This window comes from Homarus americanus, unplaced genomic scaffold (genome assembly GCF_018991925.1).
Source record: "Homarus americanus isolate GMGI-L3 unplaced genomic scaffold, GMGI_Hamer_2.0 scaffold35091, whole genome shotgun sequence".
NCBI classification, from domain to species: Eukaryota; Metazoa; Arthropoda; class Malacostraca; order Decapoda; family Nephropidae; genus Homarus; species Homarus americanus.
In genome coordinates this window covers 103,070-119,155 of record NW_024748350.1, presented here as the reverse complement: position 1 = coordinate 119,155, position 16,086 = coordinate 103,070, and positions in this window count along the sequence as shown.

Sequence of the window (16,086 nt, the reverse complement as noted above, 5' to 3'; positions counted from 1 at the left end):
TGACTTAGTTTAGAAGATCTTCAGTTATATTAAGACAATAAACTCCTTAACCTTTTTATCATTCCCAAGTAACATCCTCCTGTGATTTCATGAGCTGGAATACAGATGACATTGTTTGTCGTGATCAGGATTAAATCTGACATTCAAGACTTTCTTTAATGAAGTCTGGTAGTCCCGAAGTGCCGAACTAACGACAATAGAGCGGAGAAGCGTAAAAAATTTTCCTTCAGTATGTTACAAGTGCCACAGTTAAATCCGGAAGTCCTTTTAAGTGACACGAACGGGGTCAGGACTATCCAGAAGGGTCATGACTTAACACACGGGTGAAGATGGTGCCTGTCATATTTACAAGGGTTCATGATGGAGCTCCAAGTACCTTATAAGTTTGCATTTAAGTCTGCTCAGAGCACATCCTTCGACGACTCGGGTCTACATTACATCACGAGTGCAAGGAAAAAAATCCGGTTGATGAAAGAGGGAGGGGGTGAGACCGTCAAGGATCAGTGTCTAGGAGTGCCCTATTAATGCCCCGAGTGCATACAAATGCCTGGCTAAAGTCAAGAGGTCTTACAGATATCTCCGGCAAAAAAAATCTAGTGTTTGCATTACTGTCAAAAACACCTCCGGATTTCCACCTATATTTAGCAGTAAATGTGAGGACTTAACTGAAAATTTTCTTCGCCCAGACAGCCAGGGGAAGGAAACTTACATAAAATTTGGAGTTATAGGTTTACCATTAGCATATATATCAGCAGAGGAGGGACACCCCGCCACCCTTCCTCCTCAGTAGCACCAAGGGGGAAAATAGTGAGAAAAAAATGGGTCCCGGGTATGCAATATTTAGTAACCATAACACTTAAAAAAAATCAGAATATTTGATTTAAACCTACATGGTATATGAAGTAGTGGATTAATTACTGGAAAATGGACGCAGGTAAAGATGTTGAAGTTTAGCAAAGTTTTTTATTACTAAAATATGAATACAAACTTAGGTAAATAAATCCTTTTCGTCCTTTCATCCAGTATATTAATTCAGTCATTCAAGAAAAAAAAATGAAAAACGAAAAAAAAAAAAGTTAGGATGCATATTTTAAACTTTTGGCAAAGTCGTAAAGCAGAAAATTCTCAAAACTCGATAATATTAGCTGATCATAAACCGTAAAATTTACATAGACTCTGCATACCAGCCACCTCTCTGGCCCTTCCTGATGCTGGCTGGCGAGGGTGGCTGAGAGGGAGGGGAGAGGGGGGGGTGTGAGGGGTGGGAGAGAGGAAGGGAGGGAAGGGAAAGAAAGGGAGGTAGGGAAAGAGGAGAAGAGGATGGTATGGAAGGAAGAAAGGAGAGGAGAGAGGATGGGAGGGGAAAGAAAGGGGGGTAAGGAAAGATTAGGTGGGGATGGAATGGAGGGAAAAGGGAGGGGAAGAGTACGGAAGGGAAGAAAGGAAGGAAAGAAGGGAGTGTAGAGGAGAGGTAAGGAAGAAGGCAAGTATAGATGAAGGTCTTAGAAGGCTTTAGAGGAAGTGAAGGAGGGAAGAGAAAGAGGGGAAGAGAACTGAAGAGGAAAGGATAAAATACGTTTGGAAAATATGAAGGGGAGAGAAAGAGAGAGGGGAAAAAGAAACGAATATAAGGAAGAAAATGAGGAGGAGGAAGAAGAGAGAGAGATATGGAAGAGGGGATTAATAGGGTATGTGAAGAAGGGAGGAAATCACAGTGAATGAGGGAAGTAAGAGGGGAGAAAGAGAGGGGAAGGAGAGCGAGAGTCTGGAAATAAATGAATGAGGGAGAGAAGGAGGAAGAAAGAAAGAAGAAGAGAAGAGGGATAACAAGCACAAAACAAGACCTTGAGAGAGAGAGAGAGAGAGAGAGAGAGAGAGATTAAAGTTACTACCAGAGACGTCGTGCAAATATATGGAAAAACATCACAATACACGTACAGAAGTTAGCGTACAAGACAGGTGAGAAAATCCCTAAATTTTCCCCGAGTAAATTGTTATTATCTACTAATTTATGCCCTTGGCTGTCTTTCATGTTAACCAGATGAAAATGTTACAGCCTTTTCATTTCCCCTGCCCCCCCAAAATGGCGTATGTTTTGTTTTGAAAAAGTATCATTAAATTGCCTGATAGTCAACCTTTAATTACTTCTTCCACCCGTTTAACATCTTCTTCAGTCATGCAATTGAATGTTTGTAAGATTTTTTTTGTCACTCTATTCATGCAGATTCAAATATAGAATCACAGAATTATACAGTTTAAGATCTAGTCGGACATACATACATACATACATACATACATACATACATACATACATACATATACATACATACATACATACATACATACATACATACATACATACATACATACATACACATACATACATACATACATACATACATACATACATACATACATACATACATACATACATACATACATACATACATACATACATACATACATACATACATACATACATACATACATACATACATATATACATACATACTGTACATACATACATACATACATACATACATACATACATACTGTACATACATACACACACACACACACACACACACACACACACACACACACACACACACACACACACACACACACACACACACACACACGCACGCACACACACAGCCTTATTTGTGAAGTAGAGAGCGGGCATAAATTTCGTGCATAAACATTTTTACTAAACTATCAGTAAATTCTTATCCAAAACAAAATAATTTAAGTAACACATTACTTAAATTTTCATCCAAACATTTGAAAATGACGAAATGTTTAAATTCTCACCACGTTAATTTGCACCACAGGTATTGCGCTCTGTGCCGTATACGCTTAACATATTAAACTGATAAGTATAAAAGACTGAATCAATAGTGTTGGCATCTAACAGTAAGTACTTTTGATAACATTTGCTAAGGGAGAAGTTTGAATAATATTTAAGGAGGGATTAAAAATATTTATTGTATTTGATAATTATGGCTGTACGTATTATAAATGTTAAATAAGTATCACACAGCCTTTCCGTTTTGTTATGTCCCTACGTATTTTTTACATAGAATCTTACGTAATGACCGTAGTTGAACAAGAAGTAGATATCCGTCCGTTTTGTTGTGATCCTGTCAGAGGACATCAATCATCACCGTGGCAGCTTGGTACACGAGACCCTCTGCTTGTTAGAGACACTAGCGGGAGTCTCTCGGGGTGAAATAAGAACCACAAATACATCAAGGTAGACTCTCTCTTTTACTGAATATTACTGATGATATTTATTGTATGATGTGATAAGGGAAACGGGGAGCATTAAAACACACACACACACACACACACACACACACACACACACACACACACACACACACACACACAGAAGAAATTATGAATACTTCAGTTGGGCGGAGTGAAAAAATAACTAATGCATTTTTGGGAGACAGAGAGTGTAAGAGATAGATATGAGCAGAGATAGATTGGTGGACGAAGAGATATAGATATATAGGGAGGGAGAGAGATGAGAGAGGGGAAAAAAGTGAAATTGAGGAAGCTTCCCTCCAGTAGGAAATACTACCCGCAGTAAATATCTGGAAATCCCTTTTAAGCTATTTGGTGAATCCTATAATTGCTCTACACACGCCACCGACTTTTAAAAAAAAATCCTCCACGATATATCTGGTTAATACCATAATTACTAAGTACTGACCGTCGAGTGAGGAAAAAAGTAACACACCTCCATTATGGTTTTCCCACATAAAAAGAAAATATTTCTATCTTTATTTTAGTTCATAGTGGCCAACAGATTTTGTTGTGTGTGACAGAACAATATATGACCTGTGTGGGGGAACAATGGTCCTACTTTTTGTTGCTGGTAATCTTATATCATATATCATCCGAAAAATTTATGGCATGTAACTCTGGTTAGTTGGGGAGAGGAGTCAGCGGTGTGCAGCTCTACTGTACGTCCTCAGGTCCCCCTCAGATGTAGGTTGGTGGTGAGGGAAGTTTATTACCCTCCAGCCTCCCTCTGGCCCAGCTGGTGGCCTCGCATCTGGCAGGGAGCCACCTGACTACACCCCTTTAGCGTGGACCTTCTGGCATGACACACAGCGCCGAGGGTTCATTAGCATATTTCATAAATATTGTGGAGCTGAGTCTAACTGGTTTGTTCATTACATATATCGCCACTTTAATATAATGGACAGGGGCAAACCTAATTATCTCAGGACGTAGACGCTCAGCTGAATGAACGAAAGATAGTGTGAATGTGTGACCCCTACGAGTTAATGTTCTACGAGGAGGTAAAAGAGACTTTGGTGGAGCCTCACGCTAAGACTCACACAGTCTAGAGCAGAAAATAATAGAAAGGATTTTAATGACACTCTTTCAAAGTTATCTTTTTCTCCGACGGAACTTAATGATTTTTTGTGAGAATTAACAAAGAAAATGTGGTAAATGAGGTCTTGAAAATATATCCGAAATATAAACACACACACACACACACACACACACATACACACACACACACACACACACACACACACACAGAGTATACTTAATGCTATAAAAAACAGCTTAGTGGCACTCGTAAAGATAATATCACTAATGCTATCAACGGTTTATGAAAAAGTAATAGTAACACCTTTATTGATAATAATAGTAAACTCAAGCTAGGCAGGTACTCACGTTTGTGCTGTCTTCTTCAGGGGTGTAGCATTAACATTGGTACGTTGATCCTGGAGAGAGTTATGCAAGTTTCTTTTTTACAGTTACTTTGATCTTCATAATAATTGTTGGGATATTTACATTGGACGTATGGTGACAGGCGTTACATGTTATACATATTATTTGCTGACAGTGACTCTCTCTCTCTCTCTCTCTCTCTCTCTCACCTGAGAGGTCATTAGCACAAGCACCGTGGGCCAGTAACTTACCTTGACTCACCTTCACCTCCCCCCTCCCTCTGTTCCTGAATTATTGCTACTTAGCCCTCAGCTCCATCACCGAGTCTTCCGTCTGACTTCATTGCTTTTTCCCAGTAACATGACTGGGAAATACTTCTTAAAAGAAAACCAGCATATCGGTATTTGTAAAGATATCTCTAATGTTACTATTTTAGAAAAGTAATAATATTGATAATAATAAAAATAATGATGATAACGAAAATAATCACAGTTGGTGATAGATTAGAGTCAAATAGAAGACTGTTTCTAATAAAATGAGAACTGAATTAACAACAAACGGACACTAATAAAAATATAATAAATAAAAATAAAACATGTAGAGTGCCCTCAAGCTAGATGCATACTCACACCCGAAGCTTTCTTTTTCAGCAGTGTGACGTTAAGATTAGTGCTTTGATTCTTAAGTATTATGAGTCTTGGTGTATACTGTATGTTAAGGTCTTCTCGTTATCCTGGTTGTCATGCACACTGTATGTTAAGGTCTTCTGGTTATCTTGGTTGTCATGCACACTGTAATGTTAAGTTCTTCTCGTTATCCTGGTTGTCATGCACACTGTATGTTAAGGTCTTCTGGTTATCTTGGTTGTCATGCACACTGTAATGTTAAGTTCTTCTCGTTATCTTGGTTGTCATGCACACTGTAATGTTAAGGTCTTCTGGTTATCCTGATTGTCATGCAGTATGTTGTTATATAAAGAGGCCCTCACAAGATAGGACAAACATATCATATACTGTAGGTCGTGTGTTGGCAGCTGAAGTCAGGAGAAATAAATTCGTATGATAATTTGGATAAGGAGCATAATTATTGCAAACAAAACAAATACGTATTATATAAAAATACAACAATATATACAACGAATTGTTTCATTACAGACAGACTTAAACATCTATGGTAGATTGATATGGATGTATTATACTCAATAAAACTGAGGTGGATTGGTGTTTTTGTTTGTTTGTTTGTTTGTTTGTTTGCTTCTTTGTTTGTTTGTTTGTTTGTTTGTCGCTCGGTATAATTAATTACTAAATAACGATAACTTTTCCATATTTATTTTTAAACATTTGACGAGCTATGGAAGAACATGTAGATAATCATGATACGTAAATATTAGTAGATTTATCCCTAACCTAACCTAACCTAACCTAATTAAACTAGCTTTCACCTAATACGCATTTCCAAAGAATGTAAATATATATATATATATATATATATATATATATATATATATATATATATATATATATATATATATATATATATATATATTAAATATATATCATCACTCTTGCTATCGTTATCATCACTATTATTATTATTATTATTATTATTATTATTATTATTATTATTATTATTATTATTATTATTATTATTATTATTATTATTATTGCTATTTATTTATTTATTTATTTATTATTTTTATTTATTTTTTCGTCTCCTTTCTATTTTTTTTCTTTACACACTACCTCTAGTTCCTCTTTCTCACACACTCAGTATTTCGTCCTTCCATTAAGACTCTCTCCTTGGATTAAGACATCTTGTAATGATGGTTCGTTTCATCTGAATCTTGAGTCACTCGTGTCATATCTGTCACTCTCCTGAAGGTCTCCTAGATTTATTTTTAGAGAGCCTGACGTGTCATCCTCGTCATCCTCCTTATATCTCTTGTCCTCGTCCTCATAATGCTATATCCTCATGCCTGTCATCCTCCTCAATTGTCATAATCTTATGTCTGTCATATCCTCATTTCTCGTATTATATCATCTTGGTTCCTTTCACATTTTCTTTGTTTCTTTATGTTTACAGTCATCCTTCCTATGTATTTCATGTTCCTAATATCTCCTCTCATCCTCCTCGTGTCTGTCCTTTGTAATTCTTGTTCTCGATTAACTATTTATTAAAAAAAAAAAAAGCTCAAGTGGAGTCGGAGGAAAGGTGTTGTTTCAGTGTGTGTACCAGGGTGACCCATTGTAAGAGACTGACGATGTATGGAGGACAGTGTTTTGGAGTGTTGGATTTGTGTGATACAGAAGAGCCTTAGGGTGCTAATAGTTGGTATAAATCTGTCTTGGTAAGGAGAGTTTTTTTAAGTTGGAATATTGATTAAAATTAATAAATAATGTGTCTCCTAGATTTCGAATGCAAGTTGTTGACAATGTTAAGTCGTCAGAGCAATTACTGTAGATGTATCTATGTGACAGGGCAAAAAGTCAATATCTCGGTACATAATATATAAGACCCGTATATTATCACCGTCAAAAAAGTTCTGCAAAATAATAGAATTCAAGTTTTGATGATGTGAGGATATAAATGAAACAATTAAACAAAATATGTCATTGCTCTCATGATTTCTGTTGAAATTAAATAAAACGAAGGTAGAAAACTCTAAACAAATTGGGTAATGACAGAGTAAAGTGTTGACTTTAATGAAATAAATGATGCGCTCGCCAGACCTTGACATGCCGAGTCTCTACGACGATGATGGTGTGAGTAGCAGAACTGTTCCTCCGTGTGGTAGAGGTCAGTTAAGAATACTCGTGGAGAGCTGCGGTGTTGTATAAGAGAGTTGACCAGGGAAGTACAGTACATACAGGAGCCTCGTAATGAGACTCAGAAGCAGTAAAGGAAGGATAACAAAGAAACAACAAAACCAAAACGACATTTGTGCCAATGAGAAACCTCATAAGAAAGTTATGGCACATAACTTACATGATAATAAAGTAATCTTTCTCTAGGAAGTGTGATATGTGTCATGAAATATATATATATATATATATATATATAGTGACCATGCCGCCGTTGAGCATCAGTCTATCGTGTGCAGTGGTGATGGCTGAAGGATATGGTCTTCATGGCAACGCCCGAGAGCGGTGTAAAAGACAGAACGGAGTGAATGAGATCATCAAGGGAAGCCTCGCCTCAGACCAGTGCACGGTGGAGAGAAAAATCTCAGTTCCTCAGACTCGATGATCTTGGAAAACGTCCACAGGGAACTACCATACGCCTTAGGTAGGTCGGCAGGCAGCTGGTGTGGGGGTCATGCGTGCGTCCCTCTATTAAACCAAACCTTTTTTCCTTTTAGCTCTGCTACACAGAAGAAAAAAAAACTATACTAAGAGAAGAGTGACCTTGACCTTCACTATCGTTCATATCAATACATCCAGAGATTCTCATCTCTTGGGAAACATTATACCAAGGCCTTCAGATGAACCGAGCCAGAATCTTACTGGTATCGACTTACGGGACTTGGGACACACTTTTGAGTGAGGAACATCCAAGGAATATTTTATGATAAGTTTCAGCAGAAATGAGCCGGAAATTTTTGAAAATAAATTAAAATATTGAAAAGCTCACGAGTGAATAAACTAATGGCAGACATAACACAAATTGAGTTACAGTTTCTAGTTAACAGTAAAAGGCCCCATGATACTAATAATTTAATTACTTATATTAAGATTCATCTCGTCTTCCTTGTATCGAAATAAATTGTTTTCATAATTCGTAATTTATCTCCGGTGTATTTTATTATCAACCGGTAATATATGTTTACAGTTTGTACTTAAGACATTCATCAATAATATTTACTGTTGCTTCACTAATGAGTTGTTATAGACAGTGAACTATTATTATAATGACTTAAGTCTTGTAGTAAGTAAACATTATCATCAACAAAGACAACAAAAACAATGATAACTATTTCATTGATGTTTAAACTTTTGTTCTTGAATTATTTTAGATTTTTAATTCTTTACATGGTGCTCAAATATAATGATGAGAGAGAGAGAGAGAGAGAGAGAGAGAGAGAGAGAGAGAGAGAGAGAGAGAGAGAGAGAGAGAGAGAGAGAGACTACATTAATAAGCCTCCTGCATGAGGCTGTCCGGGATGGAGACATGAATGTCCACACGACGGAAATTATACGAGGGGAGAACAGGGAGAATGAGGGGAGAACAGGGAGAGTGAGGGGAGACATGGGAGAATAGGGAGGGTAAGGTGGCAAAACGAGGGATTGAGTGGAGGAGAGGCTGTGTGAAGGAAGGAAGAGGTGTAATGGAGAGGGAAGAGAGAGAGAGGAGGAGTAAGGGAGGGAAGAAATACGTGTGAGGGGAGGTGAGGGAGAGCGAGGGAGAGTGAATGAGAGTGAGAGATAGAGTGAGCGGATGGTCAGTATGTTGATGAGGGCACACTTGAAAGTTTTAGTTAGGAGGGGATGTAACTTCACTTCTAGTACCTTAATGATCACCACCTTACATCACCACCTTACACCTCCACACATTGTTGGAGTATCACTATCACCACCTTACACCACCTTACACCACCACACATTGTTGGAGTATCACTATCACCACCTTACACCACACACTATCACCACCTTCCACCTCCACACATTGTTGGAGTATCACTATCACCACCTTACACCACCTTACACCACCACACATTGTTGGAGTACCACTATCACCACCTTACACCACCACAACTACACCTTGATGGAGTACCACAGCTAAAGCCTTACACAGGACCTAAGTGGGGACTGAATAAACCCAGGATTCGGACCCTGTGTACGCAATAAACCCAGGATTCGTACCCCCTGAATCGTGGTCGGACCTCTGGATTTTGTCAGCTGCGACTAAGAGGAATAACAAATTCTCTCTCTGGGCTAACTATAGTAAGTACGTGAGAAAGAATGTGTAGAAAATGTATTTTCATCTCTATCCTCTCCCTCACCCTCTTCCTCTCCCTCTTCCTCTTCCTCTTCCTCTCCCTCTCCCCCTCCCCCTCCGTTTCCCTCTCCCACTCACTCTCCTTTCTCCTCCACATCTCTTATCTTCTTCCCGCCATCCTCGTCTCTCTCATCGCCACTCTGTTTTTTTATCTTCCCTCCTCATCTCATTTTTTCTTTCCTTCCTCCTTTCTCGTCTTATCTTCCTATTTTCAAAGCTCCTATCTAACTCATTTCTCCTCCCTACCTTCTTTCTTTCTCTTGCCATCCTCCTTCCTCTATCTTCTCCTCTCATCACCTCTCTCCCATATCACCCTATCCCTTCTCCATTCCTTCATCCTCTCTTCCCTTCTTCCTCCTCTCCTCTCCTCTCTACATACCTCCTCTCTCGACTCAAGAGGAGGGTGGGAGACGGAAGGCCCCTCACCTGAGAGTTACTTCAAAGGGTAATCCGCCGGAGAGGTGATCTTGACTGGCGATGCAGAAGTTACGCTCCGGCACATGGCAACCTAGAAGGAAGATGTATTGGAACTCGGCCCAGAATATGGCACCTCGGGAAGACATCTGGTAACAGCCCCTGTCATATGGCAACTCAAGATGATATCAAGCAACACACACCAGCACATATCAAAGAGAAAAAAGATATCACACATAAATCTCTGGCACATGGCACTTCGGGAAAGGAAGACATATGACAACTCGTCTTTGAACATGGCAATTTACACGTAGGAAGACATCTAACAATACGACTCGGCACATGGCGATTCAAGAGGGAAAGCATCTCTCAACGCTTTGGAACGGCAGCTCAGGAAGGAAGGCATCTTGTACCTACTCACCAGTTTAATGCAGCGAGAATGTACTCAGGATACGCAACGGTGACTGTGGTGTTAGGTTTAAATAGTCCTTGTCTGTCTGTCTGTCTGTCTGTCTGTCTGTCTCTCACTCTTCCGGCTGCTGGGGATCGACTTTGCCATTAATAATTAATAACGAGTGGGAGAGTCGTCTTTACCCTGAATATCTGTTGTTTGTTTTTAATTGGTGATAAAGGATTCGTAGACTACCAGACGAAAGGAAAGTTTTGTATGGGACAGCGTGTGTACTGTATCTTGTGTAAATATTGGTGATTTGTGTTTGTCTGTGAAGGAAATATTTAAATGTTAGGTGACATGACACACACACACACACACACACACACACACACACAGTTACTACACTACGTGTCTGCTGTTCAACACCTTAGCTCACATGATCTACGTGTGTAAACATTAATCTTTATGTTTACTGTATTTTCCTTTACCTTTCTCTAATGAAGACTTTTGTTAAACCACTAATGTATGTAATAAGTCATTTATGTCCAATGCATATTTTCAGCCTTCGAGCTGCAGAACGTTTTCCATAAACCGTTAAATATTATTATTATTATTTTATTATTACGAATGTATTCCTTTGAAGATATAGAAATATTTTCCTGTTATTATTAGAATTAATTTTCTCAACTGTTACTTTTTTATTAATTTGATTTTCTGTTAAGTACAAAATTGTTTGAAAATCATTAAAAAATCAATGTATCATAGTAATGTTATGTGGATATAAGACAAACTAAACCATTATCCACTATAGTACTGGCCAATCCTGGATGTTCACTACTGTTGTCATTCTCACCATTGAAACAATATTAGGATATTAACATTAACCACTCTAAAATTAACCTAACCTTACCTAACCTAACTACTCTAAAGTTTAACCTAACCTATCCTAACCTATCTTGAATTAATCTAACTTAACTTATCCTAACTGAGCTAAACTTAGCTTAATTTCACCTAACCTACTCTAACTTAATTTATCTTAACCTAAGCTACCTTAAATTAACATAACTTATCTAAACCTAACTTAACCTAACTTACTTTTTTTAACGTAGCCTAACTTAACCTAACCCAACCCTCTAGTAACATAACCTAAGGGTGTTTGATCAGCAGAAAAAATATACTGGGGTGCTAATCTTCATGTCATCACAAGTTGTAAGAAATTTAATACAATTCATTAATTAAATAACGTGTCATGAGCATTATTCTCTCGTGAACTATACTGTTAAACTAGTACAGAAATAATAGCAATTTGCTTCTTGGTTCATTTAAATACTTCATTAACAATAACACACACTTACACATTAGTTGTCATTTAATATCCCCACCTGTATGATGTTAATGACTTTGGATGACAGGTAATGAAAAAAACCTGTTGAAAAGTAAAGAAAACATCTGAAATTTCAATAAGTAAACGACCCTCCCACCGTCTTGCTCTCTGTTGTTGTTATGGTTGTAGTTGTTTGTTGTTGTTGTTGTTGTTTGTTGTTATTACTGCTGTTGTTATTTGTTGTTGGTATTTTTGTTGTTGCTGTAGTTGTTGTTGGTAGTGGTGATGATGGTGGTTGGTATTGTTGTTTTTGTTGTTTCATATCAGTCTTACCTTTCCATCTCACCTCTCCGTCTCACCTCAGGATCCTACTAACTGTAACCTAAGTTCTCCATCACCCACCCATTCATCCCTATCACATGATCAGAAATAGTACCATCCTTCAGAGACAATGGATAGTAACTCTCCACTACACACACACACACTACACTTCTCCCTCATTCATACAACCTTATGTTTTAATTGGCTTTAGTTCACTGTATATAAGTCAACATTATAAGCATGTAGGGATTTATTTCTTTATAGTTTCTGTTGTTATAGTCACAGGAAACATATTTTATCGCACCGTGAAATATAAATCAGTATTTTTAGAGGTTTATTATATATTCAGATTTTTTAGGGCTATTTCGTATTACAACATAAAGAAAATGTTTTACTGTAAGTGAATACTGTGATGTTAATTATCGAAGTATCTACCTCTCGCTGAATGACCAAACAACACGCATTTAAACGGTTTTTATATTATTTTTCGCATTTAATCCTCGAAAGCGTATGTCATCAATTGGTGTAATGAATACAAATGCATAATACTTGTGGATGTTGTATACTGGTGGGAATTGTTCCTGTGTTAGCTCTACTGAAGGTAATACTAAAATAAATAATTTTTTTTTCATATATTTTCGAAAAGTATCATTAAAACGTTATTATGATTCTCTCTTTTTTTTCAAGAGATATCATTGAGCTGCCATCACCAGTCTTTACAAATATGTGTACAGAAATAAGGTTAGGAGGAAGCACTACAGCGGAGAGTACACTGAAACCTTAATGCCTCTGTGTGTGTGTGTGTGTGTGTGTGTGTGTGTGTGTGTGTGTGTGTTTCAAATCCTTCCTACATCATCTAACTGATCAGCTAATCTGAATGTCATAACAGGCTTAAAAGTAGAGAACATGTTCCCTTTTATATGAGAACATCATTTACTTCAGCATTTGCCGCTATTGTGTATTCTGTTCTTGTTTTTAACATTTACCGGCGCTGTAATAACGTGTCCTACTTTTTTAATGAATGGAATATTTATTTTTGAAACTCTGAAATATTAATTTTTTATAGAATATTAAAATAGGTTTGTGGATTAAACATATAGCATTAGTATTCAAATCATTTTTGAAAAAAAATATTTCTCTTTTATAATAAACTTGCATTGGACAACATATTCACATTTTCAAGGGAAGTGAATTCATATATCACAGTCTACAGAATATGAGATTTTTTTTGCTGCTGGCATTAAGTCAGTTAAACGTTTTTTCACACGAATAATTTTTTAATGTTTTTTTTTTCTGGAAGGGTACTATTTTTTTCAGTCGGGAATTAAAATCAACACCGTTTTTACCTCGTAAGTGTTTATCTTGTCCGCCAGTATTTAAAACAGCTGCACATCACGTCTGTGTTTTTGTTTCTCTGTTTTTACTCTTTTAGTACTGTTTTGTTTTATGAACTTTGCCATCATATTTTCTCGACTTTATTCTCCCATCTTTACGGTCACTGTGTACTGTCACCTCAAAAAGTCTGTGTCTCCTTCCAAACTGAATCAGTATTGAAACTATATGAGATAATGTAGCGCTAGCTGTGTTGAGAACCTGAACTACATACATAATGTTCCTTACTTGAGGATATTTTACACATTTCCTTCAACATTCCGTTCTAAATGTAATAGCAAAAAATACGAGAAAAAAAAACATGATTCTTCACTTCCTCTTTCATTAATGTTGTCACCTGGTGCCTCTCGCTGTCCAGGTGAAGATGCCATGTTATTGAAATTCTCGGAAACAATTCTTTTGTGTGTGAAAATTATGATGTTGTTGACAAGGCGATTAGCGACAACTGGTGGCTGGGTCTGGGTGGACTCAGGTCAAGCCGTCATTATGTCAAGTGATAAAAGAGCCGAGTATACCCAGTGTTAGGTCATTATGAAGCCCCGACCACTTGTCATCAAAATTTTTTATGCAGTATATTGCAGTTGGCTAAATGAGTAATTTTTGAACATAATTTACTTATTGCAACGTAACATATCTAATTGACGGTTGTAATTATTGTTTTTAAAATATGATAACTAGTATGAGATTTGACTAACTGCAGAATATGTAGTAAAACACGACCCATAATTACAATGACTTTGATAATTATAAATATTATTCCCCATAAATGAAAATAAGAGCAAAACAAAGTAGAAACCTCTGAGTTCTGTACCTTTGTGGATGAACATTTTGTTATATTGTGAAAAAAATATCTATATTCTTTGCGTCTACTACCAGAGTTGTGGTGGAAGTGTGGGAACAGATCCGGTGGTCGCTATCGAGGCAGTAGGATAACAAACTTTGCTTCATTGGTTATACAAATATACTTATACTGTACTGTGTTGTCAATCTGTGGTGGAAGGTATGTGTTGTAATTACTGCTTTAAGGTGTTTTTGGCTTTATTACCTTACTTCCCTGTAACACTCTTCATGTTTGCTTTTATTCAATTTGTGTTATTTCCTTCTTCGTTTAATCTCACCTTCTAGGCTTCTACTTCCTTCTCCTTCCTTCTCCTCTTCCTCCTCTCATGTCTCCGTCAACCCCTCCTTCATTCCTTCCTCTACACCCTTTTTATTTATTTCCTTGCTTAGCTCTTTTATCTCCTTTTCTCCCTCTTTTTCTCATTTTATTCTTCATTCTGTCCCTATTCTCACTGTTCCTCCTGTTTCTCTTCTCACTTCTTCTCCTCCTCCTCTCCCCTCTTCCACATTTCATTTATACTACCATAAGTATTCTCTCTCTTTACATGACAACATCTTAACTCTCATGACACACACACACACACACACACACACACACACACACACACACACACACACACACACACACACACACACACCACTAACTCTTCTCTGTCCTGTTTATTCTTCCCAGTAAATGTCACCCCACCCACTCACCCACCCACACCCACCCCCACCCACCCACACCCACTTCACCCACCCACACCCATTTCACCCACCCACACCCACTTCACCCACCTACACCACTTCACCCACCTACACCCACTTCACCCACCTACACCCACTTCACCCACCTACACCCACCTGAGTTAGCCACCTGTCACACGTCACACCCATCAGCCGGACCTTCACCACCTCCAGTACTCCAACCTTCTCTCTCCACCAATGCTGCCCTCCACACATCTACTCTTCCCCTCCTCTTTCTTCATCCATCCACTCCACCACTCTTCTCCTTCCACCCATCTACCTCTCCACCTCTCTCCTTCCAATCAGCTACCCCTTCCACCCTACCCCTTCTCTCCCTTTCTACCCTCCCTTCTCTACTCCCTCTCTCCCCTTCTCTACCCCCTCCACCCAACTATCGCTCTACGTTCCATCCCTAAAGCAGCTTCCAACTGTCCAATAAAGAGATCCAACTCCTCGATCACACTCTGACTGCGATTAATAGCGTGTGTGTGCCGCCCGTCTTCAAACTATGGATAAAAAATAGGGAAATGACTATGGGATAAGCTGGGGTTAAGGGGAGGGGGCTCAGGGGAGACTAGGGATAGGAAAATGAGGGATAGGGGGAAGGATAGGGAGGGAGGGGTAGAATGAGAGGGAGGGAGGACAGGGAGGAAGGGGTAGAAGTATAACGAGACGAAGGGATAGGGAGGAAGAGGAAGAAGAAGGAGCAGGAGGAGGAGGAGGAGGAGGAGGAGGAGGAAAAGGATAGGGAGGAAGAAGGAGGGATAGGGAGGAAGAAGGAAGAGGAGAAGAATAAGAGGGGATAGGGAGAAGGGGGAAGAAGGAGAAACAGAAGAGGGGATAGAGAAGAAGAGGCAAGTGGAGTAGGAGGAAGAGGAGGAGGGGAGATTTGAAGAAAAAAGGAGGAGGAGAGGGAGGAAGAGATATTAGAGGGAAAAGGGAAAGAGGAGTAGAGAGAGAGAAGAAAAACGAAGGAGGATGA